Consider the following 21,565-nt stretch of genomic DNA (forward strand, 5'->3'; position numbering starts at 1 on the left):
GCTGTTTTCTTGGTTCCTGGTGAAATAAAGTAGAATCACATCAATGCATAGTCGTTTTCAATGCTTTGTTTTGGAGTGGATATACTTCATGGTCGGCACCTTCGTTCATTCGATCTACTAAATGAGTGAGATCAAGGGATGAATATAGAGCTCATCAAATGAGCTAGAGTGAGAACAAGAAAAGTAAAGTCATCCATGGAGTGAGTGTGACATTGAACAGTCACTGACAGCAGAAAACATGTGATTTAATCTTAACATCAACTATATTTTTTACATAGACTCACAAACTTCAATTACATACCGCCTAATATTCTTCACCGGTATCTTAGCTGGTTTAATTCACATTATCAACTGCTGGTGGGAACTCTTAGTGCATTCTGATTTTATGTTCACATCTTGTATTTATGATCTATTTATCGAAGAATTCACAGTTCTTTTTTTATTACATTTGGAAAAAGATCTTGGCAAGGAACCATGTGGGAGATTTTCTTCAGCTCTGTCCAGTGATGGATATGGAAGGTGTTGTGTTGCTTGTGATTTACATGCTGATGTTTCTAGCATCACTTTCATGGCAGTTTCATAGTAATGCCTCTCTTAATCCTGAGCATTCCTGTCTTGCTCAATAGCTTGCCTAGTGACACCACCTTGTAATCTCCATCATGTCACTAGCATTAAACTGTTTGACAGGTTTCTGTTGAGCAATGAATTATATCACAATTTGCCTTCTTTTAATCTCCACTTTTCACCTACCTGGGACCCCACTGCTATGGGCTTTCTGATAAGCAGTGTGCTTGTTGAAACTGTCAGTCTTCTCTAAGAGACTGTGAGGGACATCCACAAATTACCCAAAATAACTTTTATTATGTCTTGAATTCCAATTCTAAGCCAAGTTTTACACTTGTGCTAATGGCAATGCTGAGATTAAATCTCTGACCCAATGAAAGCCCTGCCTGTGATGTTCTTGACATGGAACCTTCGAAGACCTCATCAATATAGAGCGCCACATTTGATAATACTAAAGGAAAATGTCTGACCCCAATGACATGCACACTTAAGATGTTGCTCTCAGCATTGCTCAAGTGGTGCTTCAAAGCAGAAGACAATGTTTACTTAGTGCCTTTCTCGATGTGTTGCCAGGGTGGAATTCAAGCACATTATCATTTACAGCTGTGCTTGGGGATACAGCATCTGACCTCCAAGACACGTCCAACTGAGAGACATGCTGCAAGGTGAAATTTCTTATCTTAAGGTCTAGCCCACTTAGCACTTTGCAGATGGCCTTCCTGATGCAGAATCGTGTACCAAAACAGTTTGTGACTACCTTAAATCACCCTCATGACAAATAATGTGTACCCATATCAGCCCCACAGGCCAGATCCACAGTGCCGCTTCTCTCGATATACATGAATGGCTTCTCTTCCTCATAAATAAGATTATTATTTATTTATTTATTTATTTATTTTATTGGTAATGTGCTTAGTATAGTGGTTCATGCGTCATAAGGCTGGTCATGCATTGGAGAGTATGTAACAGACAGGAGTCACAGTTATTCTAGGTGAAATACTTACTAGAAGGGAATGTTGTGATGCCTGGCTCAGTGTGAAGAGATAAATGTAGCACGTTTCTTTGGCAGAAGCTTTGAGAATGTAAAGTCATTGCACACAACCATGTGCTTCTTAACAGAAGCTGAGTATACCAATATTAGGAGACTGACCTTAAGGGTCTCTGGAAGAGATAGGGTATATACAGTTTGGAAAGTTTCTCCTGATCCATGATCTGTAATGCCTTGAGGAGCTAGCAAAAACTGTTACATTTGGCCATTTGTAACTGTTAGTTAATGGAGATGTTTCAAAGGCGGCATAAGATGATCTGCTCTGGCAAACAATGAGTTTTGGTGAGGTAATTCCCCACAATTCAATGTTTTCTAATCATTTTTGTATGGGGGCCCCTGTACATTCAGTAGATGATGTATAAAAGGTTTGTGGCAAGAAAAAGATGGGTAGATTCTGAGTTTTCAGTAGTGGAAGGATCCAACCTAGGCGATGACCGTCAAACACATATTCACTTACGTGTCAAATCCAAGTTCTGAGACAAAGATGACCTTAAGATTTCTGATTGAATTTGAAGGCATTGAAGGAGTAAGCTGGATCTCCAGAGCTGTGAACTTCTTTTTATTTCCGGTGTATTTATTAATCTCATACAATGAAGATTTCTTGGGGAATACAAGGAGAAAACAGCCGACACGTGTTTCGCCCCCATGTGGTGGGTTCACCTGAGGCTTTTTCAAGGCATTAAGTTGTTCATCAGAGAGAGTCCATTTATAGATCAATTAGTCTGTTTTATAGTGAGAAGGTCCCAGGATTAATCCTTCTCACTATAAAACAGACTAATTGATCTAAAAATGGACTCTCTGATGAACAACTTAATGCCTTGAAAAAGCCCTAGGTGAACCCACCACAAGGGGGCGAAACACGTGTCGGCTGTTTTCTCCTTGTATTCCCCAAGAAATCTTCATTGTATGAGATTAATAAATGCACCTAAATTGAACATGCGGATCCGATGCTTCATTTCTTGAACGTGAACTGAGATACTATTATAACCTCGATATCTTTAAAGTGGGTTCTCGATTTTCTTGGATTTCCATTTCTGATTTGGGGTAAACTGGTCCATACCCTTATCGATTACCCACTGCCTGACAGCAAAACTGGGCACTCTCGAGGAAGGAAGAAATGGACCTTGGCAAATTGTCTTTTTTATTTCCATTCATGCAAAGGTAGCTGTTGGAAACTATTGTTGCACATGAGAGGGGCAATCCTTGACGGAAATGATCACTTACAGCATATATTGGAATATAAAATACTTATGTTACCTCACTACTGCACATCTGTCTGATCATGAGCAATTTCTTTATTTGAGTTTTGGCAAATGACCTCTTATAGACTGGCAGTGCAGGTGCAAAGTTCGTGTTTTTTTTTTTTAAATGAACAATAACTGGCATTTTTTAATGAGTCATGTAGATAATTGATTTATCATGTTTCAAGGGATGGACAGAGATGTTAACACTATAATTCATGGTCGCTGGTGTTTGTTAACACAATGCCTTTGGAAGTGTAAGTATAGTGAAGGCATTTAGTTGACAGGAATACATGCATAAAACAACCAAAAAAGGTAATGTTTTGTGCATGACTAATTGCGGCTCATACAAACTGTAATGCTTAGCGCAGATTTCCTCTTCAAAATAGAAATTCACTGATAGCATTTGGATAGACAGTTCCTTGAAGCCTACTCCTGTCAGTACTCTCTGTATCAATGAGAATGTATAGTGCAGGTTTTATAACGTAGCATGTATTAGAGGAGGGAACTCTGTATGTCACAGTTTCACAGGCAGATGTTTAGAAGTTGAAACATTCCTTTGAACCCACTAAAAAGATATTATTTTGTTCATAGTAAAGAAACCAAGATGGCTTTTCTTTAGTGTTAGATGTAATATAGAGACATGCCCTTTGAGTGCACACCCGGACACCACATACAATGTATCGGTAATTTTGGCCCCTTAGAGCAAGAACACACACTTGGGTTACTGAGGTAAAAGAAGGACTCTGTTCTGGAGTGTGGTGGACAAAACATAATGTGAAAAGGAGGATTTGGGCCAGTTCCACATTCAGAAAAGACTTAAAATGGGAAATGAGGCACCTGGTGTTTTCCTTCAGGCTTTTTGTGCTTGTGACAATGACATTTTCTCAAATACTCTAGGATAAGATTGAGAAGGTTATGTAAAATGTTATGTTATCCAATGCTATTTTGTAATGGAAAATGTACTTTTACTTGCAATTGTACTGGTATTGTCTGCAATGCAATGGTCCATATCAGGGGTGCCACATGTTATTGATCTAGAATCGCGTTCAAACCCACAAAGCAACAATTTTACATTCAAGCAATAATGGGGCCTTTCTTAATCAGCCTGCAAACGGGGGTGACCACCTCCATCTAGATAATCAAGGATATTGAATCTAATCTGGACCTTTGTTTTATAACATAATGGATTGATGGTGTTGTGGTCTTTTTTTCTTCCATTGAACTAATTACACTAACACACCTGAAAACAATGATTTGTAGGTGGGAGGTTCATGACTCGAGATACCTGAAAACAATGATTTGTAGGTGGAAGGTTCAATGACCTAGAGCGAGGTGGTCTTTCTACTGCAAACACAGATCCTACAGTGAGGTTAAATATGTTGCATGGGATTTTGTCTTTGCCCTTAAACTCAATATTAATGTCCACTTGGATGTAAATGATATTAGTGCATGCTCACTGGAAACCGCAGTAGTCTAGAAAGTTAATTCTTAAGGTTTAGTCAACAGAATTGTACATGACAATTGTTTTTTTTTGTTTTTTTACTTCATATGCTCAGGGATGCCAGTTGTGGTACACTGTTATGTATTATATCTTAAAAAGAGTTAAATGGCAGAAAAAGTAGAAGGTCTACAAGAGTGAAATTTAGTTTAACTAGTGGAAGTTCTTATACCAAAAGAAGCCTCAGAGTTGGAAGTTGTGGAGAGCATGCCTGTTTTACCAGTTAATGCTGTCAAGGTAAATAGTCAGATTGCTCCATTTTGGGTCTGTTTGCTCTTATAATATTTGGCCATGGGAGAATTTTAGGTGGCACAAACTCATTCCACATATATACCTTTTCAGAAGGCTGCTTGTTGTTGATTTGTGGGATAGAGGATCACAAAATCATGATGAGAAACATTTTAGTCCATTTGAGGGAAGACTTGACATGCAACGTAAGTACACATTCGCACAAAATACCATTCACAAATACACTCTCCCACAACTCTTCTTCACACAGCGACTAGCCCAATACTACTCATTTTTTAAATATTATTTGCCCACAGCAACTGACAGGCAATACCAATCTCCCACAGTCACGTGGACATCTATCTCATATCCACTAGCATGCATTACTATTCACACAGCAACTCAGCACCACACCACTCATCCACAATCACTTGCATACACTACCAATTACCTAACACCCAGCTGTCACAAAGAAGGAAGAATGCATAGTGCCCTAGTCACCATGCTTTTTGGAGCACATTTTTCTGGATAAAATATAATACAATTTTAAGTATGTGGCAATATGACAGTGGGAGACATTGACAAAGATTCCTCCATGTGTAGCTGTAACCTACTATTGACCAAGTCCTCAATTTCGAGGATTCAATTAAACATACGTAAGAAAACATATTTTGGGAGTCAAGCTCAGTATTTAGCTTCTGTTGCTGATGTTGACACTTTCATTCATACTTGGCATGAAAATCCCTCACCCTATTGAATGACATACTCTTTGGGTGAGACATCTCTTTGAAAGATCACGTCACTTAAATTACATCTGGAGAAAGCACTGAGAAACCCTGACATAGTTTATGGGCTTCTCTTATTCACATTCCATTCCAAACTGGATTGAGAGATACTGGTAACCATAAAATCACAGACACACCATTTTCTAGAAGTGAACACACAAGCTGTAGAAGTTCATGCTATGCTACTTATAATTAGGGTTAAAGAGCAGACATATTTTGTAGTGATATTTTGTGACATACTGTTGAGTGTCTAGATCGCCATTAAGAGTGGACAGTGCCATACAGGCACATTGCTAATTGGATTAATTGTGATATTTTGCTGGTGCTCAGTCATATGCTTTAGGGCTACGAAACCTGTATACCTGTATTTTGGCCCCATATGTCTTTAGCCCACTACCCACACTGAAGAGAGCAAACAACTGGCACATGACTAAATTCGCTTTCCCCAGAACAAGTTGGGGAGGGTGTGTTTCCAAGTGGTTTTGACGTATTCCCACAGACTCACTGAATCCATAAAATTTGGTGAATTGTTTCTATACATGACATAAATTAAGAGACTTCAAAATCACACCACTTTGCTCTGAATACATATAAAAGAAACATTAGAAAATGGATTGGCAGAAACGTTTGTCTTCTTAACCTATTGAATGGTAATAATTGTAAATAATTTGCAATACCACTCCCCGCATACACAGAGCTTCCTGTTTGTTTTACTGTAAACTATCTGACAGTGCCTCCTCTACCTAAATCGAACATAGCAGATACCCTTTTCTCCCTGGTCACAGCACCCTTACCCACCCAGAGGAGTGACTTTGATAATGGGCAAACCTTCCCTTGTGGTCACTCCAAACCGGTTCTGGGGCAGCTCCTCTTCCCAATGGGCATGCCTAGCTGTGAGCTAAATCTGCCACTGACAAGGTAGGCACCCTAAGAAGCACAGGAAGGGGCTGGGCACAGCCCACACACCATCCTGCTCAAGGAGGAAAACACCTCTTCACACCCAAGCCTTTTGTCTACTGTTTGGGAGCAACCGTTGTTTCACCAGAGGGAAGCCAGTGGATGACACTATCAGAAAGGCACAATTGGCTTAGGCAGGAAAATGACTGTCACTTTCAAAATAGTAATATAAAATCCAACTGCAGCATTATTTTATGTGACTGTCTTATTAATGTAAATTTTAGTTTGAGGGCGTGATTACAAAATAGCTGTATATTGAATCAAATCTAACTAAGAAGACAATTAAGCTGTGAACACAACAGAACCATGTACCAATGTTGATATAGTTTTTTCAGAAATATCTGCAACTATAGCTATGCAAGGGGAGCAAACATTATACAATATGCTTGTGTCTATAAGGCTTTGGGTTACATGATGGAACCCTCTCTCATTCACCCACTCCCTCAGATAATTCTATGTAGAAGCTCTTTCAATAATTAGGTGGTCGATATGCCATTCTCACATGTGACTTTGTATGTTAGAAATTAGGATCCAACGGCTTCCTTTATTCACTGCCATATCACCGTCAGAAAACTTTTTTTCTCCACCACATTCAGCACACTTAATTAGGAGGCAGCACCTTCACTGTATTTGAAAAGCTTTTCGCATGAAATGTATGTTGATCATAGTAAGGGGAGCATCATTTTAATGCTTGGTTTAGCAGCAAAGTGTAGCATACTAATCAAGTAATACTGAGAAATAGAAGGTGTTAATAATTAAAACACAAGGAATGTACTAGATACAGGGAGAGAAAGGAATACATGTCTTTGGGGGTGTGAAATAAAATCATCCGTTTTGGGATCTGGCTGACATTTGTCGTTAGGAGTAAGCAAAGTATTAAAAATGACCTTGACTTAATTTTCATAGTAAGGATATATTTGTGTTTACAGGATGAAAACAAGCAAACACAGAAAGCCTGTTGACCAGATCAAATCTGGCTGACATACCTTTTTTAAGAACTAGAACCCAACATTCTTTATATTACTGCAACAGTGTATCTTACATAGTGCTAAGATATAAAGCCAGTGCCTAGAGTGTGCACCATAACTTAATTGTTAGGCATTTCAAACATGCGGTCTACATTGAAGTTTTTTTTGTTTAGATTAAAGATGTGTAAGTGCAGGTAACAGGGATTGTAACAAGTGGAAAAGATTAGTCTGAGTGCATAAAACAAGTGAGTGCACCACTAACATTTGAAGCACGATCACCAACTTGTTCCTACCTTATACACGCTTCTTGATTAAATGTATGTATGTAGTTTGTATTTTAAGCACCATTTTTACGGAAGTGGCCACTCCTGCTCTTGCTCTGATTAATCTGGCATATGGGAATATAATACCACACCTGGTAAATACCATTGTGCAGGGTGTACTTGTCCATGGGTGCAACTTTACCTCCCTAGAATAGATTCCTCAGATTGACATAGAAGGCAAACAATAACACTGCATGTGTTCCCCTGTTCCAAGCTACAAATCTCACACAGTTGCAGTTTAACTCCAACACACACTTGACCAGGGATCACCTGGCAAAGTTTGAACAGGATTAAAGCTCATGTGTGTGAAATGTTTTGTGAGAAATTGGGTTGTTGGCTGAGTCTTAAGCTACAGGCACAATCCTTGTCAGGATGAAACACAAAAGTGCCAAAATAACCTGTGTTAACCCTGTGGTAGCTTGGCACAAAAGCAGTCAGGCTTAATTTAGAGGCAATGTGTAAAGTGTTTATCCAGCACTTAAATTGTAATAAAGTAAGAACACAACAAAGAAAAATCCCACACCTGTTTAGAAAAATAAAGTCAAATGTAATCAATTAAATGACACCAAAACAATAAAAATCCAATTGGTAGAACCAGGGATTTGCAAGTTCAAAGATTTCAGGTAACTATGGCACCCAAAAAGCACAAAGGGTCACTCACGGTTATCTGGTTGTGCAAGACCAGGTAAAAGTTGCATGTTCAGGCCAACCACGATGGAGTCTGAAACAGATACAGGGACCAGGTGAGGCCCCTGAAAATGTTACCTTCTAAAGTCCAGCATGAGAAGTTTTCTGTTCACGGTGGAGGAGGCTAAAAGGAGCAGGGAGAGCATCACAGATGGTCGTCAATGTAGCATAATGAGCAGGCCATGTGTCGCAGGCAGTTGTCACAGCAATGGGAAGATCCTGTTGGGTGGTGTGGGTGGTTGTTGCTGGAGATTCACATTGGCAGTCATTGCAGACTGTCGATGCTGTAGTGCAAAGTGCAGATCTCACATTGGGCGTTGCTGTAGTGCGAAGAGTCTGGCTTAACTGAGCTTCCCATTGGCAATCGGTGCAAGCTGCAATATCTCAGCACATATGGGCCCATTTGTGTTTGCAAAGTGACTAAAACTTCAGGGTTTCACTTTTTTGAGTAGGTGGAGTGCACTCTGATGCCAGCCACGGGTCCAGGACCTGTGGAAGCACCACTTGGGGATCAGGGGCTCACTCTTGTAGAGGCCAGCAGGGCTCAGGCAGTTCCAGTCACAGGTCCAGGCAGCAAGTGATCTGGGCAGATGCAGGAAGGCCTCTGGAGCTTGTTATGACCCTCTAACTCTGAACAGGAGATCAGTCAGGTGGCTCTTGAAGTCACTCAGCCTGGGATGAAGGGAGCAGGTCCAGACTTCCTTCTTAGCAAACAGGGCAGGCCTGAAGCAGCAGGGCATCCTTCTTCTGTAGTATCCACAAGTCTAGGAGTATACTGAAGAATGGATCTGCGGATCCCATTTTTATACATTGTGTCCCCTTTTAAGTGGGGCTTCCCCCTTAAGAAGTTTCTTGAATTTACTGCCTCCCTGTCCTGTTTCCAGTCTGTCTGGGTGCTCAATAGGCTAGTGTTAGACCAGTGTGAAGTCCTTTCTGTGAACTAGACCAGTGCCTTTCAAGTGCAAATGTGGTAGGTGACAGCTCTCTCTCCAGCTCCATGCCCTATCAAGCCAGGATGGCCTATCCTGTCAACACCCACACCCTCTATTATGTTACTGTCTGGGAGGAATGCACAAAGACCAATTGTTAGCTTCACCCTGTCATGTGAACCAGAATACAGTCTGCGGGCACCAAATGATTAGGACAAGAAAATGCCAATTTTCTAAAATTGTCATTTTCAGGGTTATGACTTAAACTCCTACTTTAACATAAAATAGGCTTTTAAATTACCATTCCTCATACACCAAGCATGACTTTCTTACATGTTCCAAATCAAAGGTTAGTACTTATAAAGTATAATAAGGTAACCCTATGTTATTCAATGGGAGAGGTAAGCCTTGCAATATTGAAAAATGAATTTGAGAGTTATTCATTACCAGGACATGTAAAACCTAAAATTATATGCCCCACTTTTTAAATACAACGCACCCTGCCCTATGAGCTGTAGGACCTACTCTAGGGGTGACTTACATGTATTTAAAATAAAAGTTTAGGCCTAGCAAAAGGTTTATTTTGCTAGGTTCGTAATGGCAGTTAAAAACTGCACTCACAGGCTACAATGGCAGGATGGAAACATGTTTTAAAAGGCTACTTAAGTGGCTGCCACAATCAGTGCTGCATGCCCACTAATAGCATTTAATTTACAGGCCCTGGGCTCCTGGGTACATTCTATTACTATGTTTCTAGGGACTTGCAAGTCAATTAAAAGTGCCAATTGGGTGTAAGACACTTTTATCTTGTTTAGAGGAGAGAGCACAACCACTTTAGCACTGATTAGCAGTGGTTAAATGTGCAACGTTCAAAGGCCAATTTCAGCAAAACAGGAGTGAAGACAAACAGTTTTGGGGAAGACACATTTGTAATTTACTTGTATTCTCTATTTGGGCACAAAGGGGACATTGTATCCTGTTTGGAATACTGTGGTGCTTCCATTGAGCCCTTAGGACTGTCTGAGAAGGACGAATAAAGCACTCTCCTAATATAGCTCAAGCTCTAGCAGCCAAAAGAACAGTCAAAATGCTGTAACAATTCTATGGTAAACGTATTTACCTACCATAATAAAATGATGCAGGTATGTGTCTAACCTGGTGCTATTAAAATAGGTAGAGCACTTGTGAAGGTGTCAATCCCACTCTGATTTATATGCAAATGCTGTTCAAAACTGAGCACCTTTCACAGAAGAGGAGTAGCAAAAGTATTTGTAGTGCAACTAAAATGTATTAAAAGCCCGGCTAAAACACAGAAAAGAAATGCTTTATCGTAGTTTTTCATTTAAACTAAGTAGAATACGAATGTGCTTTTAAAATGAAAGTTCACATGTCTCACTCTATAGAGCACACAGTTAAAGAACGAGAATGCAAGCTCAAACTGAACAAGTATATCGTCCTCACTTAGCCTATATGTATTGGGCTAAGGCAGCTGACCTTCAATACAGAATATAATGAAGTTTACCACACCATGATAATATAACACGTTTTATAAAGCAGCAGCCCTCAAAGGTGTATGTGGAAAAATGAATTACGCCACAACCTAGTCAGGAAAATCTACTTGATCTGCAAAATCTTACTTTTTACTTCCCAAATCAAACAACAAATTTTAAGTTATAAAAGACCTAATTATCCTGCTCTTTTCATATTAACTGTAGCACTTAATTTGTGCCGGTGGTTGCAGGCGTTGGGTACCAGTATTCATTTTTGAGAATCAGGGCTCATTTCCAAAAATCACTCTTTGACCCAGAGAAGAGAGAGACTGTCTGAAAAGAAAGGCAGGAGGGGGAAGAGAAAGACAGCAATCCCGTGACAGTTGGACAAATCATCGCTGAAAAAGACAGTCAAGAGTGAAATAAATAGAAATAATGTTGGGTAATGAAAGAACGAGGCAGCCTTTGCATTCGGCAACCGCAGCATTTAGCAGTGTCAGTGCCTGGCTCCAAGAAAAACACTGGTTTATGCACTTATTATATCACTGGAGTTTTTTCACAACTTAAACAGTGCTTAGCTGAATCTGTATACCTTCTTCTACTGAGCTTACCTTACAAGTATAAAGGGTCAGATACTTGTAACTGAGCAATGAAATTGCTGAAAGACATAGTTCGAGTGGAATCGGGCCTTGTGGAGTCCATTCTTTAAGCCCAAATACATGTATAAATGGTCTCCACCAAGCCTGTCAAAGGGTTTGTCCAGTTTGCCATTTCTTTCAATGGCACAATTGCCAGTTAGGTAGTTTATTTGGTAGAGATGTAACTAAAGACTTTACCAATTGTGACTCACTTAGCTATTGCTTATCTCATGAAAACAACACGTTGGGCATCTGTTGGACCTGGCTTTTTGACAGGGACATCCCCAAACTTTTTGCCTCCTTCCTCCTATTTTTTCTGACCTGTTGTTGTTGGCTTTTGCCCTCTGGGCACTTTACCACTGCTAACCAGTGCTAAAGTGCATATGCTCTCTGTGTAAATTGTACTACTGATTGGTTTATCCATGATTGACTATTTAATTTACTTGTAAGTCCCTGGTAGAGTGCACTACATGTGCCTAGGGCAGGTAGATTAAATGCTACTAGTGGGCCTGCAGCACTGGTTGTGCCACCCACTTCAGTAGCCCCTTAACCCTGTCTCAGGCCTGCCATTACAAGGCCTGTGTGTGCAGTTTCACTGCCACTTCGACTTGGCATTTAAAAGTACTTGCCAAGCCTAGAACTCCCCTTTTTCTACATATAAGTCATCCCTAATGTGTGCCCTAGGTAACCCCTAGAGCAGGGTGCTGTGTAGTTAAAAGGCAGGACATGTACCTGTGTAGTTATATGTCCTGGTAGTGTAAAACTCCTAAATTCGTTTTTACACTACTGCGAGGCCTGCTCCCTTCATAGGCTAACATTGGGGCTGCCCTCATACACTGTTGAAGTGGCAGCTGCTGATCTGAAAGGAGCAGGAAGGTCATATTTAGTATGGCCAGAATGGTAATATAAAGTCCTGCTGACTGGTGAAGTACTATTCTAGAAATGCCACTTTTAGAAAGTGAGCATTTCTTTGCACTAAAATCTTGTTGTGCCCTTCAATCCACGTCTGGCTAGGTTTAGTTGACAGCTCCTTGTGCATTCACTCAGACACACCCCAAACACAGGGTACTCAGCCTCACTTGCATACATCTGCATTTTGAATGGGTCTTCCTGGGCTGGGAGGGTGGAGGGCCTGCCCTCACACAAAGGACTGCCACACCCCCTACTGGGACTCTGGCAGACAGGATTGAACTGAAAGGGGGCTTGGTGCATTTCTTAGACACTCTTTGAAGTCACCCCCACTTCAAAGGCACAACTTAGTATAAAACAGGGCCTCTGCCCTACATCATCAGACACTTGCTGGAGAAGAAACCTGAACCAGAAACTACACCCTGCCAAGAAGAACTGCCTGGCTGCTCAAAGGACTCACCTGTCTGCTTTTCTACAAAGGACTGCTGCCTTGCTGTTGGCCTGCTGCCTTGCTGAACTCTTGTCTGGCTGTAAGAGTGCTCTCCAAGGGCTTGGATAGAGCTTGCCTCCTGTTCCCTGAAGTCTCAGGACCAAAAAGACTTCTCTCTTCCTCTTGGACGCTCCGTGCGCCGAACTTTTCGACGCACAGCTTGTTCCGTGGCAAGAAAAACGCCGCACACCGACGCTGATCGACGCAACGTCTTCGGGATGATCGAAACTTTGACGCACGGCCTCGCAAGGACAACGCCGCCCGACTCCGCAGGAGAAATCGACGCGACGCCTGCCGTGAGCTCAAAACTTTGACGCACGACCTCGCAAGGACAACGCCGCCCGATTCCACAGGAGAAATCGACGCAACGCCTGCCGTGAGATCAAAACTTTGACGCACGGCCTCGCAAGGACAACGCCGCCCGACTCCGCAGGAGAAATCGACGCAACGCCTACCGTGAGATCGAAACTTCGACGCGCAGCCCCGCAGAACGACGCGCAGCCGGAAAACAAGCAGGAAAATCCACGCACAGACCCGGGACATCTGGTACTCCCCGCAAACCCCAGTAAGAGACTGTCCGCGCGCCGGAAAATGACGCACGACTCCCCGCGTGGAAAATAACGACGCAAGTCCGTGTGTGCTGAGGAGAAATCGACGCACGCACCAGTTTTCCACGCACCTCTTCTCCTGTGGCCTTCTGAGGAGATTTTCCACCAGAAACCAGGTACTTTGTGTTTGAAAGAGACTTTGTTTACTTTCTAAAGACTTAAGACACTTTGGGGGTCATTCTGACCCTGGCGGCCGGTGGCCGCCAGGGCCACCGACCACGGGAGCACCGCCAACAGGCTGGCGGTGCTCCCACGAGCATTCTGACCGCGGCGGTTCAGCCGCGGTCAGAAGCGGCAAGTCGGCGGGCTCCCGCCGACTTACCGCTGCTCAGGGGAATCCTTCATGGCGGCGGAGCGCGCTCCGCCGCCATGAGGATTCTGACAGCCCCTACCGCCATCCTGTTCATGGCGGGAAACCCGCCATGAACAGGATGGCGGTAGGGGGTGCCGCGGGGCCCCTGGGGGCCCCTGCCGTGCCCATGCCAATGGCATGGGCACGGCAGGGGCCCCCGTAAGAGGGCCCCGCTAAGTATTTCAGTGTCTGCCTTGCAGACACTGAAATACGCGACGGGTGCAACTGCACCCGTCGCACCCCTGCAACTACGCCGGCTCAATTCTGAGCCGGCGTCCTCGTTGCAGGGGCATTTCCTCTGGGCCGGCGGGCGCTCTTTTGGAGAGCGCCCGCCGGCCCAGAAGAAATGTCTGAATGGCCGCCGCGGTCTTTTGACCGCGGTGCGGTCATTTGGCGGCGGTACTATGGCGGACGGCCTCCGCCGTCCGCCATAGTCTGAATCACCCCCTTTATATCATTTTTCAGTGATATCTTTACAAATTCATATTGCAACTTTGATCGTTTTGACCTGAAGATACCCAAATAAATATTATATATTTTTCTAAACACTGTGTGGTGTATTTTTGTGGTGTTATGCTATGGTGTTGTATGACTTATTGCACAAATGCTTTACACATTGCCTTCTAAGTTAAGCCTGACTGCTCGTGCCAAGCTACCGGAGGGTGAGCACAGGCTGATTTTGGATTGTGTGTGACTTACCCTGACTAGAGTGAGGGTTCTTGCTTGGACAGAGGGCAACCTGACTGCCAACCAAAAACCCCATTTCTAACAGCATCCAATCTAGGGTGGGATTTCCCATTCAGAAAAGTATCAATGGTCACATCCAAGTAAATAAAGGATGTTACACAGTCAGTTTGTTTGTTACACAAGCACTACTCATGAGTGTCTCATTTGTTAGCAACACTAACATTTTGGTTGAATTAACAGTCATGAAATGATCTTTAATACATTTGTTAATGAGCTCTGTAAACTGCCTAGATTAGAATTAGGAAGAAACCATTTTTTTGAGCGAGGGACAGAGTACATAATCAAAATAGCGTAGGACCAGGAGGCAGCCTTATTTTAAACTATTACCCGATGTATCAAAGACCAGTTTTTCATTTCCTAAATAGCTAATTTTAAGAAAAAACTATTTGAGAAATGCAAAACGGCATGTAAGAAAACAGCGAATCCTTAATAGCAATTTCTTAAAATTCACAATCGCTGTTGGGGAATCGCTATTAGGGAATGGGACCCCATTCATCACTATGGGAAGGCCCATAGGTGCAAATGGCTTTGCATTTCCTAATTTTGTGAATTCCGCTTAGGAATTAGCAACATATGTAATGCAAATCCAAAGATGCTGGGGGCCTAAGTCCCCCTATGATGCACCCCCCCAAAAATTGTGCACACACAAGCTGTAGGGGCATGTGTGTGGTGCATAGCACATTTAAAAATGCATTTGTAATGCAATTGCATATGGTTACCATCAAATTCCCTATTTGCAATTTTCTATTTAGGGAGTCGCAATTTGCGATTCCCTATTCATTGTCGTAATTTTAGAGAATCAGTAAAAATTGTAATTCCCTAAAATTGCACTGCAATGCCTTTCATACATCATGAAAGGCGATTTTGCATTCGCAAATGGTGGAATCTTGTGATGCGCACTGTTTGCGAATGCAAAATATCTTGATACATCTGGCCCCATATCTTTGGTGAGGTCTACCCTAGTATCTAGTAATGTTATCTCTGCCAAGGAATCAACTAAAACAGTTACTTCTTGGACTTTTTAAAATATTTATCAGAAATTCAATTCATTGATTTGTATTAAATGTTTTACGAAATGTACCTTTTAAAAAGTCAAACTTTGCCTGCCTGGCTATTTACATGAGCTTCCAACTGTCACCCATGGGCTTCGTAGTTCCTTGATCAGGTGTGAGTGGGCTCCCAGAGCTAAGACAAAGGCCTTGCGTGTGGGAAGAGGTTGACTTTCCCTTAACAGGGTGGTCTGGAGCCTGTGCCCAGCTTCTTGCAAAATGGCAAATGATGCCTACCCTATCACAGGCAAATGTAGCTCACACATGGGCCTGCCTCTTTTACGTCCTCCTAGCCAGACAGGCTTCATTCCCAGACCATGTTTGAGTGACCAAAGAGGAGGAGTTCTTCATTTCGCTGGCGACATCTCTACTGTGGGGACAGGAGCTCTGCACAGGGGAAGAAAGGGTTCTGCGATGCTGGTTTCGGATAGAGATGGGCAGCGTGGGATTCTTTGCTGAGAGGCAAACAGGGACTTCTGCAAAAGTGGGGAGGGTTGCCCTATGAAGTAAATGTACCATCCCTGGGTAGCATCTTCAGAACATTACTAGGCCTTTGGGAGACCAAAGGACTGCACCTGATATTAAGACCTGGAAGGAAAGCCATAAGGGCTGAACCTGCTCCCACTTTCACCCAAGGCAAAGAAGTGGACTCCAAGGGTCAGGTGCTGACCTGTTAAGCTACAGGGACGAAACATCCGCAAGAAGCCCTATTCCTGAAGAGCCCAACTGACCAGTTCCATCAGGATCTGCCCTGGACCCTGCTGGTGGCTTCTGCTGAAGGTCCTGGTACCCTTGGCTGTGTCAAAGTGTACTCCTTCTAACATCCTGAAAAATCTAGGACATAGAAATGTTTTGGCTCAAAGACCTTCGGAGGACTGGGACCAACCTACCAAGTCAATCTGACAAAGGTGCACTGCCACTGTGCTCAAGACTCAGGTTGCTCCCGCTCTGAGCCTTTCCACGGCAATAAGTCAATTTCAGCAGAATGTTGTCACGGAGAAGCTATCCTGCTCCATAGAGCCCTGTCAGCTACCGCTTTCAGCCTTGCCCCATTGGAGAAATCAGTGATCCAAAAAAGTGACTAAGGGCCTGATTTAGAAGTCAGCAGACTTGTTACTCCATCACAATGGTGATGGATATCCCGTCCGCCAAAATCTAAATCCCATAGACTGTAATGGGATTTAGATTATGGCGTCTGGGATATCTGTCACCGTTGTTACCGAGTAACCCATCCGCTGAGTTCTAAATCAGGCCCTAAGTTCCAGGGTAGAAATCTTCACTGGACAAGGCACCAAAAGTATTCAGCTGGTGAGGGGTCTTCCCTGGCCTCGAGTCTTCAATTTATCTTGCCCTGAGCTTTCCAGCCAAAAGTCAGCAGCTTCACCAGGACTTCGTCCAACAGCTAACCAGCCCTTTGGAACATATCTTGGCCACAGCCTGCTGCCTTGCCCCGCTGAGGTTTTTTGACTGCCATTTCTGAGACTAAGTCAGAAGGTAAAACCTATAACCGGGACAAACCCTTGTCTCTGTATCCGACCGGCACTCCGTCGCAGTTGTCGGAAGTTGTTGCTTTGCACTTTTTGGAGTTATTTTTATTTAATACATTTTAAAATCCATATTTCCCATTCCACTTATTTGATTTTCGACACTTTGGTATCATTTTGATCACTAAAATATGACTTTTTTTTTTAGATATTGGAGTGGGATTTTATTGTGTTGTTTCTAAACTTTTTAACTGTTTTGGTACTTCCGAAAGCTTTATGTTTTTTCTTAAATTAAGGCTGTCTGCTTTGTGCTATAACTGCCATGGGTTGCGCTCAGTTTTAAATTACTGAAACCCTTACTGGACCTAGCAAGAATAGTGTACGACCAGCCACCCCAAGTCATAATCCACTTTCTCACACTTCAGATCATTGAAAATATGGCAACAGTAACCTAGAGTAAACAACAAGACCGTACGATGAGGATATCTGGGAGCAGAAGCAGCAATAATGAATAATCGGGTATTGATGTTTTAATAGGGATGATGAAGTACTTTTCACTTCGGTATAATCAAGTATCTTCAGGCCAGTTTTTGTTCATAAACATTCCAACTATATTCAAGTACATGATTATTATGAGGGTGCCACAATTTTTCAAATCTCTGAAATTCTTCAGTTTTAGACTAACTCACCTATGGAGTGAATTATTTATTCCCCAAGAGGCTAGCTTGTTTTATGAGCTATAGCAAGCCACAGAGTAGGCCGTGTAAAACATGTCTAAATTGAGAATCAATTTGCATAGGCATGCCAAAACCTGCATGGTCAAAGCTCTCATTCTATTTATAAAAAACATTCAAGGTTGTACACAGCAACTTTTCTTCTAACCATCAGATCAGCTGGGCAAAATATTTGGCACCTGCATTTATAAACTCTATCAGCCTGTAGTTATGTGAGTCAATAGTTCATCCCTTTTTCAAGAAAGGCTGCATAATTCTGCCTTTCCTATGAGATTTATTCATTTGAGTTCGAAATATATTTTAGAAGAGATGCTGAGCTACGGGCCACAGCTTTAGACACATCAATGTCCTAGCCAATAGCATCCAACACTCTTGATGTATTTGATTCATGTATGATTTTCACGGCTTGCACAATAGAGGGCATTACCTCCCTTCATCCTAGTGTGTGCTCTCTGATGTTTTTTCCAATAGCGGCTGTGATCACATTAGGCAACAGATATTTTGCATAATCCTTTAGAAATCTCGTTTTTAAATATGTTGGCACATCACGGCCTCTTGGGCAGTCATATGATGAGGCTGTCTAAAGCTAAAAACGCAATCTCTTGATTTTGAGGTTGGGTGAACCTTTAATGTAGTGCCTACATAAAAGCAAACCCTTGGCAAAGTCCGCAGGCCTGGCTTTTTATAACTAAAAGTAATTCTTCATTTTATCTGGATGGTTAAGTAAGTGGATGTGATAATGAGTCCATGGGTGTATGGTTAAGTGAGTGCGAGCAAATGAGTAGGTGACTAACAGCAACAATAAATATAAGGTGAGTTCATAGATGGGCGAATAGTTGAATGATTTAGTGCATTGAGAGCTGGTTGATGAACTGGCGAGTGTGTAAATTAATTAGTGAGTCAGTGCATTGATGGATACAGACTGGTTACACCAATTCTATAAAGCTGAGACCTCAGAGAACAGTGGTAATAGTAGTAGAAAAGTGTCAAGAATTACCACTATTATGCCAGTGCAAGCAGTATACATGAGCAGGCGCATCGTGTCAAGAATAATCACTAAATGGCCAGAATTGAGAATTCCCACCATTATGCGTATTTACATTTGACCTGTCACCCAGTTCCCTCAATACGTGTTCAGATTGTCACCATTACACATGGATCCTAAATGCATGCTTAATTTGCCACACTACTTAGTTATCAATTAAGCATGCTTAGATTGAGCCCACCACTCAGCAATCCTTAGAGCATTTTCAAATCTGCACCATCACTCATTGATCTTGTATACGTGCTTGGACTTGTGTCAGGCTAGATTTGTGACATTGCTTTGAAAACATGCATGGGAATATGTGCATCACTCAGTCATCATAGTGTATGTTCAGATTTGCACCATCACTAAGTAAACATTAATATAAGTTAAAATTTTCAACCACATCACCACTAATCGACAGTACATTACCATACTTACCACCTTTACTCAGTGTTACTGCTACACTCATTTGCAAGCACAGCAGCAAAAACACCACGCTTAATAACATTATAGTAAGACACTTAAATATATAAATGAAGGTTTATGCTGATAACACTACATCTCTTCCCATCCTTCCACAACAGAGATTTCCCATATGCTCCTTCCTCCTTATACGAAGTACTGCACAATGATTCTGTACCACACATCTTTATTAAATGCCCTTCTGATGATAGTTGAAAGCGGCACTACCCCTGTTCATTAGTAGCAGTCTCTCTGAAGTCATTAGAAATGTCTGGTACTGCAGGTAATTACTAGAGGTCAATCTCAAGTGAAATGAAAAAGTGCAGAACACAAGTCAAAATTCTAGCAATATTCAAGAACTAAAATAAGAGCAATACATTTTTACCTTTTTAAAGTGTTGGTCAGTGGACCTGCAGTTAAGATTCAGTCAACCACATGATCATGCCTTTTAATGTCTTGTTGAATCTCTCAACTAAGCCATTAGTTTGTGGATGGTATGGTGTAGTGAATTTGTAAGTCACTCCACACTCATTCCACATGTGTTTTAGGTATGCTGACATGAAGTTGGTACCTCTGTCAGACACCACCTCCTTAGGGAAACCCACTCTGGTAAAGATACCAATGAGGGCCTTGGCTACTGCAGGGGCAGTAGTCGACCTAAGGGGAATAGCTTCAGGATACCTAGTAGCATGATCCACTACTACTAGGATGTACATGTTTCCTGAGGCTGTGGGAGGTTCCAGTGGACCAACTATGTCCACACCCACTCTTTCAAAGGGGACCCCCACCACTGGAAGTGGAATGAGGGGGGCCTTTGGGTGCCCACCTGTCTTACCACTGGATTGACAGGTGGGGCAGGAGAGGCAAAACTCCTTAACCTTCTGGGACATATTGGGCCAGTAGAAGTGGTTGACTAACCTCTCCCACGTCTTGGTTTGTCCCAAATGCCCAGCAAGGGGAATATCATGGGCCAAGGTCAGAATAAACTCTCTGAACGACTGAGGCACTACCACTCTCCTAGTGGCACCAGGTTTGGGGTCTCTGGCCTCAGTGTACAGGAGTCCATCTTCCCAATAGACCCTATGTGTTCCATTTTTCTTGCCCTTGGACTCTTCAGCAGCTTGCTGCCTAAGGCCTTCAAGAGAGGGACAGGTTTCTTGTCCCTTACACAGCTCCTCCCTTGAGGGTCCCCCTGGGCCTAAGAGCTCAACCTGATAAGGTTCAAGCTCCAAAGGCTCAGTTCCCTCAGAGGGCAGAACTTCTTCCTGAGAAGAGAGGTTCTCTTTTTCTGACTGTGTTGCAGTTGGTTTCCCAACTGACTTTCCTTTTCTCTTGGTAGGCTGGGCCATTTTTCCAGACTCCAGCTCTACTTTTTCACCCTGTGCCTTGCATTGTGCTCTTGTTTTTACACACACCAGTTCAGGGATACCCAGCATGGCTGCATGGGTTTTTAGTTCTACCTCAGCCCATGCTGAGGACTCCAGGTCATTTCCAAGCAGACAGTCTACTGGGATGTTTGAGGAGACCACCACCTGTTTCAGGCCATTGACCCCTCCCCATTCTAAAGTTACCATTGCCATGGGATGTGCTTTAGTTTGATTGTCAGCATTGGTGACTGTATAAGTTTTTCCAGTCAGGTATTGGCCAGGGGAAACCAGTTTCTCTGTCACCATGGTGACACTGGCACCTGTATCCCTCAGGCCCTCTACACTTGTCCCATTAATAAAGAGCTGCTGCCTGTATTTTTGCATGTTAGGAGGCCAGGCAGCTAGTGTGGCTAAATCCACCCCACCCTCAGAGACTAGAGTAGCTTCAGTGTGGACCCTGATTTGCTCTGGGCACACTGTTGATCCCACTTGGAGACTAGCCATGCCAGTGTTACCTGGATTGGAGTTTGGAGTGGAACTTTTCTTGGGACAGGCCTTGTCTCCAGTTTGGTGTCCAGACTGACTACAGTTTCGACACCAGGCCTTTTTGGGATCAAAGTTTTTACCCTTGTACCCAGGATTGTTTTGTGAAGAGGCTCTGGGCCCACCCTCCTGTGCAGGTTTTTGGGGGCCTTTAGAAGACTCTTGACTATTTTTATTTTTGGCTGTCTCACCACCTTTCCCCTGGGGAGGTTTTGTGACCCCTTTCTTTTGGTCACCCCCTGTGGAAGTTTTGGACATCCTAGTCTTGACCCAATGGTCCGCCTTCTTTCCCAATTCTTGGGGAGAAATTGGTCCTAGGTCTACCAGATGCTGATGCAGTTTATCATTGAAACAATTACTTAACAGGTGTTCTTTCACAAATAAATTGTACAGCCCATCATAATTACTTACACCACTGCCTTGAATCCAACCAT

At 42.7% G+C, this 21,565-nt stretch overlaps 1 protein-coding gene across 1 annotated transcript in view; it reads left to right on the forward strand.

Annotated features, from left to right (window-relative positions):
• LRP8 (LDL receptor related protein 8) overlaps positions 1-21,565 on the forward strand; it is a 958,713-nt gene that overhangs the window by 369,001 nt on the left and 568,147 nt on the right. The gene's annotated exons all lie outside the window — the stretch shown is intronic.

The sequence above is a fragment of the Pleurodeles waltl genome, chromosome 4_2, assembly GCF_031143425.1.
Source record: "Pleurodeles waltl isolate 20211129_DDA chromosome 4_2, aPleWal1.hap1.20221129, whole genome shotgun sequence".
In the NCBI taxonomy this organism is placed as follows: Eukaryota; Metazoa; Chordata; class Amphibia; order Caudata; family Salamandridae; genus Pleurodeles; species Pleurodeles waltl.